Source organism: Medicago sativa, chromosome 7 (genome assembly GCF_051527215.1).
Source record: "Medicago sativa cultivar Bolivia chromosome 7, Bolivia_mono, whole genome shotgun sequence".
Lineage (NCBI taxonomy): Eukaryota > Viridiplantae > Streptophyta > Magnoliopsida > Fabales > Fabaceae > Medicago > Medicago sativa.
Genome location: NC_140755.1, coordinates 1,693,805 through 1,700,872, shown reverse-complemented (window position 1 = coordinate 1,700,872; position 7,068 = coordinate 1,693,805). Strand labels below are relative to the sequence as shown.

Sequence of the window (7,068 nt, the reverse complement as noted above, 5' to 3'; positions counted from 1 at the left end):
ATCCTCCAACCGGTGACGGTTCTAGTTGCAATGGATTCATTTTTATCATTTTTAATAACAGTGAGACCACCCTTTTTAGGTACAACTTGAACTGGACTAACCCATTTAGAATCAGAAATTGGATAAATAACACCTGCATCTAGGAGTTTTAAGACTTCCTTTTTCACAACTTCTTTCATGTTAGGATTTATCCTTCTTTGGTGCTCAACGGAGGGCTTATAGTCCTCTTCAAGTAGTATCCTATGTGTACACAATGAGGGGTTTATTCCCTTGATGTCATCAATGGTATAACCTATAGCCTTAGGGTATTTCTTGAGGACATAGAGTAATTTTTCAGTTTCTACCTCATTCAAGTTTGCATTCACAATAACAGGGTAGGTTGAGTTAGGGCCCAAGAATTCATACCTTAAGCTTGGTGGGAGTGGTTTGAGTTCCACCTTCGGTGCCTCTTTTGGTAGAGGGGCTGCTTCTTCTTTCATTAATTCTTCCATGCCCAAACCTTCCATGGGAGGGTTTTCATTCAATAACTCCTCGTAGGCTTTGGCATCTCCTTCTAACTTTGTACCTGCATCACTAACCAAGCATACCTCCAAACCATCATGTGTAGTTGATGCTAAGGAGCATTCTTTCACACAACGGTCAATTATATCTAACATGCAACAAGAGTCTTTAATGGAGGGATTTTTCATAAGTTTAGCAAGTTCAAATTCAACAGTATTTTCACCAACATTAAATTCCAATTTCCCATGTTTAACATCAATTATAGCCCCAGCGGTAGCAAGGAAGGGCCTTCCCAAAAGTATGGGTACTTGGTTATCCTCCTCTATTTCCATCACAACAAAGTCCGTAGGGACATAGATCTCTCCTACCTTGAAAGGGACATCTTCTATGATTCCAGCCGGATACTTAAGGGAACGGTCTGCTAATTGTAGGGTCATCCTAGTTGACTTAAGCTCCCCCAATCCCAATCTCTCGTAAAGAGATAAAGGCATCAAACTGACACTAGCTCCTAAGTCACACATTGCCCTCTTTACTATTTCAGACCCTATGACACAAGGTATTGAGAAACTTCCTGGATCCTTAAGCTTGGGTGGCAACTTATTTTGGATAATGGCACTACATTCCTCCGTAAGGTTCACCGTTTCACTTTCCTCAATTTTTCTTTTTTTTGAAAGAATTTCTTTTAAAAATTTAGCATAGGTGGGCATTTGAGTTAGGACATCGGTGAAGGGAACGTCAATGTAGATTTTATTCATCATTTCAATGAACTTTTTAAATTGCTCATCAAGCTTAGACTTGGCAAATCTTTGAGGGAAAGGAATCTTTGGTTTGAAGGGAGGTGGTGCAACTTCCTCACTTTGTGGTTTCTCACTCTCTTCTTTATCCATCTCACCTTGCGGTTCACTAGTCTCTTCCTCACTAGGCTTGACTCTTAAGGGGTCTTCTAATTGCTTACCACTCCTAAGTGTAACGGCGTTCATCCTAGGTTGGCAAAATTGAACAACTAGAGAGAGCTGAGCCTCTAAGACCTTATTGTGAGAGGAGATAGAGTCAACTTTTGATGTAAGTGAAACCAAAGAGTCATTCAAAAGTTTAGTTTGATTTGCAAGCTCTTTGAGCTGCTCGGATTGGTTAAGAAGATAATTTTCCATTAAAAGTTCAAGATTAGACTTTTGAATAACCTTTTGGTTATTAGCATAACTTGGTGGTGTTGTTCTTTGAACCAAGGGATTTTCATTAGGGCTTTGGTCAAAACTTACCCCTTGGTTGTTTTGAATAAAGTTTATTTGTTCAACACTACCTAGTTTGCATTCACTACATGTTTTACAAGGGGATGTAGGAGTAGTAGCACTAACATTAAGTTTTTCAAATTTGTGGGTTAGTGCATCAATCCTAGAAGCAAGGTGGTCATAATTAGAGACTTCGTACATACCTGCCCTCTTTTTGGAGGGTGAAGACTTTGTAGCGAGTTCTTCATCAGTCCATAGAAAGAGATTTCGAGCCATGTCTTCAATCAATGCATAGGCTGTTTCGAAGTCTTTGTTCATTAGAGCACCACCTGCAGCTGTATCAACAAAGATTTTAGTAGCATGAGATAAACCATTGTAAAAAGTGTGAATGATTAACCACTCCTCTAGTCCATGGAGGGGGCAAAGTTTAAGCATATCCTTAAAACGTCCCCATGAATCGTGAAGAGATTCCCCCTCTTTTTGAGTAAATTGAAAAAGCTTTGTCCTTAATTGGCCAATTCTTGATGGGGGAAGGAAACGGATGAGAAATTCACGCTTCAATTGGTCCCATGAGGTGATGGAACCAACTCTTAGGGAATGGAACCAATTGAGAGCTTTATCTTTTAGAGAAAAAGGGAAGAGATGTAGTCTCAAGGTTTCTTGGTTTTTCTTATATGTTACGGTGAGCCGCCAAAAAGTTGAGATATGGAGATTGGGATCCTCATCGGGGGATCCCGAAAAATAATTTTGCTGCACCATTTTAAGTTGGGCAGGCTTAATTTCAAAATCTTCATCTTCAACCGTTGGATACACAATAATAGCATATGGCTCTTCCATTGAAGGAGTCACGTATTCTTTAAGAGCACGTCTTTCAGCCATGTTTGGTATTATTTTTATGCTTTCCAAGAAGTTAATGATGAAGGAAAAGAAAAAGGTAAAAATAAAAATAAAAAGAAAAGAGAAAGAAGAAGAGAGAATTCTAATCACTAAGAAAAAGCTAATCAAATTAGTTAACTCCCCGGCAGCGGCGCCAAAAACTTGATAGAGCCAAACCGCAAGCGCACGGCCTATCGAAGTAATAGTAGTAAGTAGAGTATCGTTCCGCTAGGGAGTTGGTCAATTTAATTAACTTTTAATGAATGATTAGAGGAGAGAAAGTTGATTAGAAAGGGTTTGATTGCTGAAGGTAAAAACAATAATAATAAAGGGGCCTTAGGATCATTGGTTCATCTTAATAACTAATCCTTCACTAGACAAAACCTAAACTTCTAATTTCATGGTTTACACACTAATTTCTAAAGACCGGTTTCCCTTAGCCCCTCACCTTTCCGATGAAAGTCCGGTGAGAGTTTACTTCTAGCAACCAAGCCTATTTCACTGACATGATTACTAGAAGATGCATAGAGGATTGAAACTACTCTTTGTCTCAATAGTTGCAAAGACTATTTCACTGTTTTGCAACTATTGTCTAGATTCACTTGTTCCAACATCAAGACTCCGCTCTCGCTTTATGAATTGATGTTTGGGATGATGGATTAACGATTATCAAACCCTCCGCTTTCGCTTCCACAGTTTGATAATTGTTAATCCACGTTAAGACGGTGAATCTAGATTAGAAATTAGGGTTACATAGAAATTAGGGTTTAGACATGTTTTGTTTAGGATTGAGTCATTAGACTCCCCAATAATCCTAAGACTAAGAAGTCTACTCACTCATGTTCATCGTAGACATGGAGGAAGAAGAGAGAAATACGGTAAAATAAATTGCAAGGAAAGTAAAAGGAAAATAAAGACTTTTATTAAAATAATACTTGAAATAAACAAAGTAAAGGATGATTGTTTATGGTGGAGAGCTACTCTATTTATAGCTTTACATTCGACTTAGAAACTAAGCAACTAAAAGGATAAAACGGTAAAGCTGCAACAGGGTAACTTGGGCTTGAAGAAAAGCAGCAAAACAGGTCCTGGGATCGCGCACGGCCGTGCCACATGTTGGCACGGGCCGTGCCAAGCTTCTGGTAAGGGGAAATGTATTTTTGCCCCGTATCTTCGTATTCTTGCGCTGTATTTTGCTCCAGTCCTCTTTCTTTTGCTCCAAGGCACCTTCCACCATATATTTATTCCTAAAATAAAATAAAAGACAATTTGAAGTAAAATATTCTAAACTAAAATAAAATGCAATAAAATAAAATCAAATCTAAAATAAAACTAAACTAAATAAGGCAATAAATAATACTATCTATGACTCATCAGCCTTTCTACTAAAAAAGGGTCGAAAACGAGTAATGTCCCAAATTAACGAGGAGATTTTCTTAACCTCCATTTTGGCTGAATTTTTAGAGAATGCAAAAATATCCCATGGAAGTCGTAGTTATGTTGTTTACCTATCCAACGAATTGTCACACGCTAAGATTCAATGCAAATCGGCCACTTTATGGCCTTCCTACTAAATAAGGGTCGAAAACGAGTAATGTCCCAAATTAACGAGGAGATTTTCTTAACCTCCATTTTGGCTGAATTTTTAGAGAATGCAAAAATATCCCATGGAAGTCGTAGTTATGTTGTTTACCTATCCAACGAATTGTCACACGCTAAGATTCAATGCAAATCGGCCACTTTATGGCCTTCCTACTAAATAAGGGTCGAAAACGAGTAATGTCCCAAATTAACGAGGAGATTTTCTTAACCTCCATTTTGGCTGAATTTTTAGAGAATGCAAAAATATCCCATGGAAGTCGTAGTTATGTTGTTTACCTATCCAACGAATTGTCACACGCTAAGATTCAATGCAAATCGGCCACTTTATGGCCTTCCTACTAAATAAGGGTCGAAAACGAGTAATGTCCCAAATTAACGAGGAGATTTTCTTAACCTCCATTTTGGCTGAATTTTTAAAGAATGCAAAAATATCCCATGGAAGTCGTAGTTATGTTGTTTACCTATCCAACGAATTGTCACACGCTAAGATTCAATGCAAATCGGCCACATTATGGGCTTCCTACTAAAAAAGGGCCGAAAACGAGTAATGTCCCAAATTAACGAGGAGATTTTCTTAACCCATTTTGGCCGAATTTTTAGAGAATGAAAAAATATCCCATGGAAGTCGTAGTTATGTTGTTTACCTATCCAACGAATTGTCACACGCTAAGATTCAATACAAATCGGCCACTTTATGGCCTTCCTACTAAATAAGGGTCGAAAACGAGTAATGTCCTAAATTGACTAGGAGTTTTTCTTAACCTCCATTTTGGCCGAATTTTTAGAGAATGCAAAAATATCCCATGGAAGTCGTAGTTATGTTGTTTACCTATCCAACGAATTGTCACACGCTAAGATTCAATGCAAATCGGCCACATTATGGCCTTTCTACTAAAAAAGGGTCGAAAACGAGTAATGTCCCAAATTAACGAGGAGATTTTCTTAACCTCCATTTTGGCTGAATTTTTAGAGAATGCAAAAATATCCCATGGAAGTCGTAGTTATGTTGTTTACCTATCCAACGAATTGTCACACGCTAAGATTCAATACAAACCGGCCACTTTATGGCCTTCCTACTAAATAAGGGTCGAAAACGAGTAATGTCCTAAATTGACTAGGAGTTTTTCTTAACCTCCATTTTGGCCGAATTTTTAGAGAATGCAAAACTATCCCATGGAAGTCGTAGTTATGTTGTTTACCTATCCAACGAATTGTCACACGCTAAGATTCAATGCAAATCGGCCACATTATGGCCTTTCTACTAAAAAAGGGTCGAAAACGAGTAATGTCCCAAATTAACGAGGAGATTTTCTTAACCTCCATTTTGGCTGAATTTTTAGAGAATGCAAAAATATCCCATGGAAGTCGTAGTTATGTTGTTTACCTATCCAACGAATTGTCACACGCTAAGATTCAATGCAAATCGGCCACTTTATGGCCTTCCTACTAAATAAGGGTCGAAAACGAGTAATGTCCCAAATTAACGAGGAGATTTTCTTAACCTCCATTTTGGCTGAATTTTTAGAGAATGCAAAAATATCCCATGGAAGTCGTAGTTATGTTGTTTACCTATCCAACGAATTGTCACACGCTAAGATTCAATACAAATCGGCCACTTTATGGCCTTTCTACTAAAAAAGGGTCGAAAACGAGTAATGTCCCAAATTAACGAGGAGATTTTCTTAATCTCCATTTTGGCTGAATTTTTAGAGAATGCAAAAATATCCCATGGAAGTCGTAGTTATGTTGTTTACCTATCCAACGAATTGTCACATGCTAAGATTCAATGCAAATCGGCCACATTATGGCCTTTCTACTAAAAAAGGGTCGAAAACGAGTAATGTCCCAAATTAACGAGGAGATTTTCTTAACCTCCATTTTGGCTGAATTTTTAGAGAATGAAAAAATATCCCATGGAAGTCGTAGTTATGTTGTTTACCTATCCAACGAATTGTCACACGCTAAGATTCAATACAAATCGGCCACTTTATGGCCTTCCTACTAAATAAGGGTCGAAAACGAGTAATGTCCTAAATTGACTAGGAGTTTTTCTTAACCTCCATTTTGGCCGAATTTTTAGAGAATGCAAAAATATCCCATGGAAGTCGTAGTTATGTTGTTTACCTATCCAACGAATTGTCACACGCTAAGATTCAATGCAAATCGGCCACATTATGGCCTTTCTACTAAAAAAGGGTCGAAAACGAGTAATGTCCCAAATTAACGAGGAGATTTTCTTAACCTCCATTTTGGCTGAATTTTTAGAGAATGCAAAAATATCCCATGGAAGTCGTAGTTATGTTGTTTACCTATCCAACGAATTGTCACACGCTAAGATTCAATGCAAATCGGCCACTTTATGGCCTTCCTACTAAATAAGGGTCGAAAACGAGTAATGTCCCAAATTAACGAGGAGATTTTCTTAACCTCCATTTTGGCTGAATTTTTAGAGAATGCAAAAATATCCCATGGAAGTCGTAGTTATGTTGTTTACCTATCCAACGAATTGTCACACGCTAAGATTCAATACAAATCGGCCACTTTATGGCCTTTCTACTAAAAAAGGGTCGAAAACGAGTAATGTCCCAAATTAACGAGGAGATTTTCTTAATCTCCATTTTGGCTGAATTTTTAGAGAATGCAAAAATATCCCATGGAAGTCGTAGTTATGTTGTTTACCTATCCAACGAATTGTCACACGCTAAGATTCAATGCAAATCGGCCACATTATGGCCTTTCTACTAAAAAAGGGTCGAAAACGAGTAATGTCCCAAATTAACGAGGAGATTTTCTTAACCTCCATTTTGGCTGAATTTTTAGAGAATGCAAAAATATCCCATGGAAGTCGTAGTTATGTTGT

At 37.8% G+C, this 7,068-nt stretch overlaps 1 non-coding gene across 1 annotated transcript; it reads left to right on the top strand.

Moving 5' to 3' along the window:
• The first annotated feature begins 2,136 nt into the window (after positions 1-2,136).
• Positions 2,137-2,242, top strand: LOC146903643 (small nucleolar RNA R71). The gene has a single exon (XR_015020968.1). It is a non-coding gene; the product is annotated as a small nucleolar RNA R71 (small nucleolar RNA).
• The last annotated feature ends 4,826 nt before the right edge of the window (positions 2,243-7,068 follow it).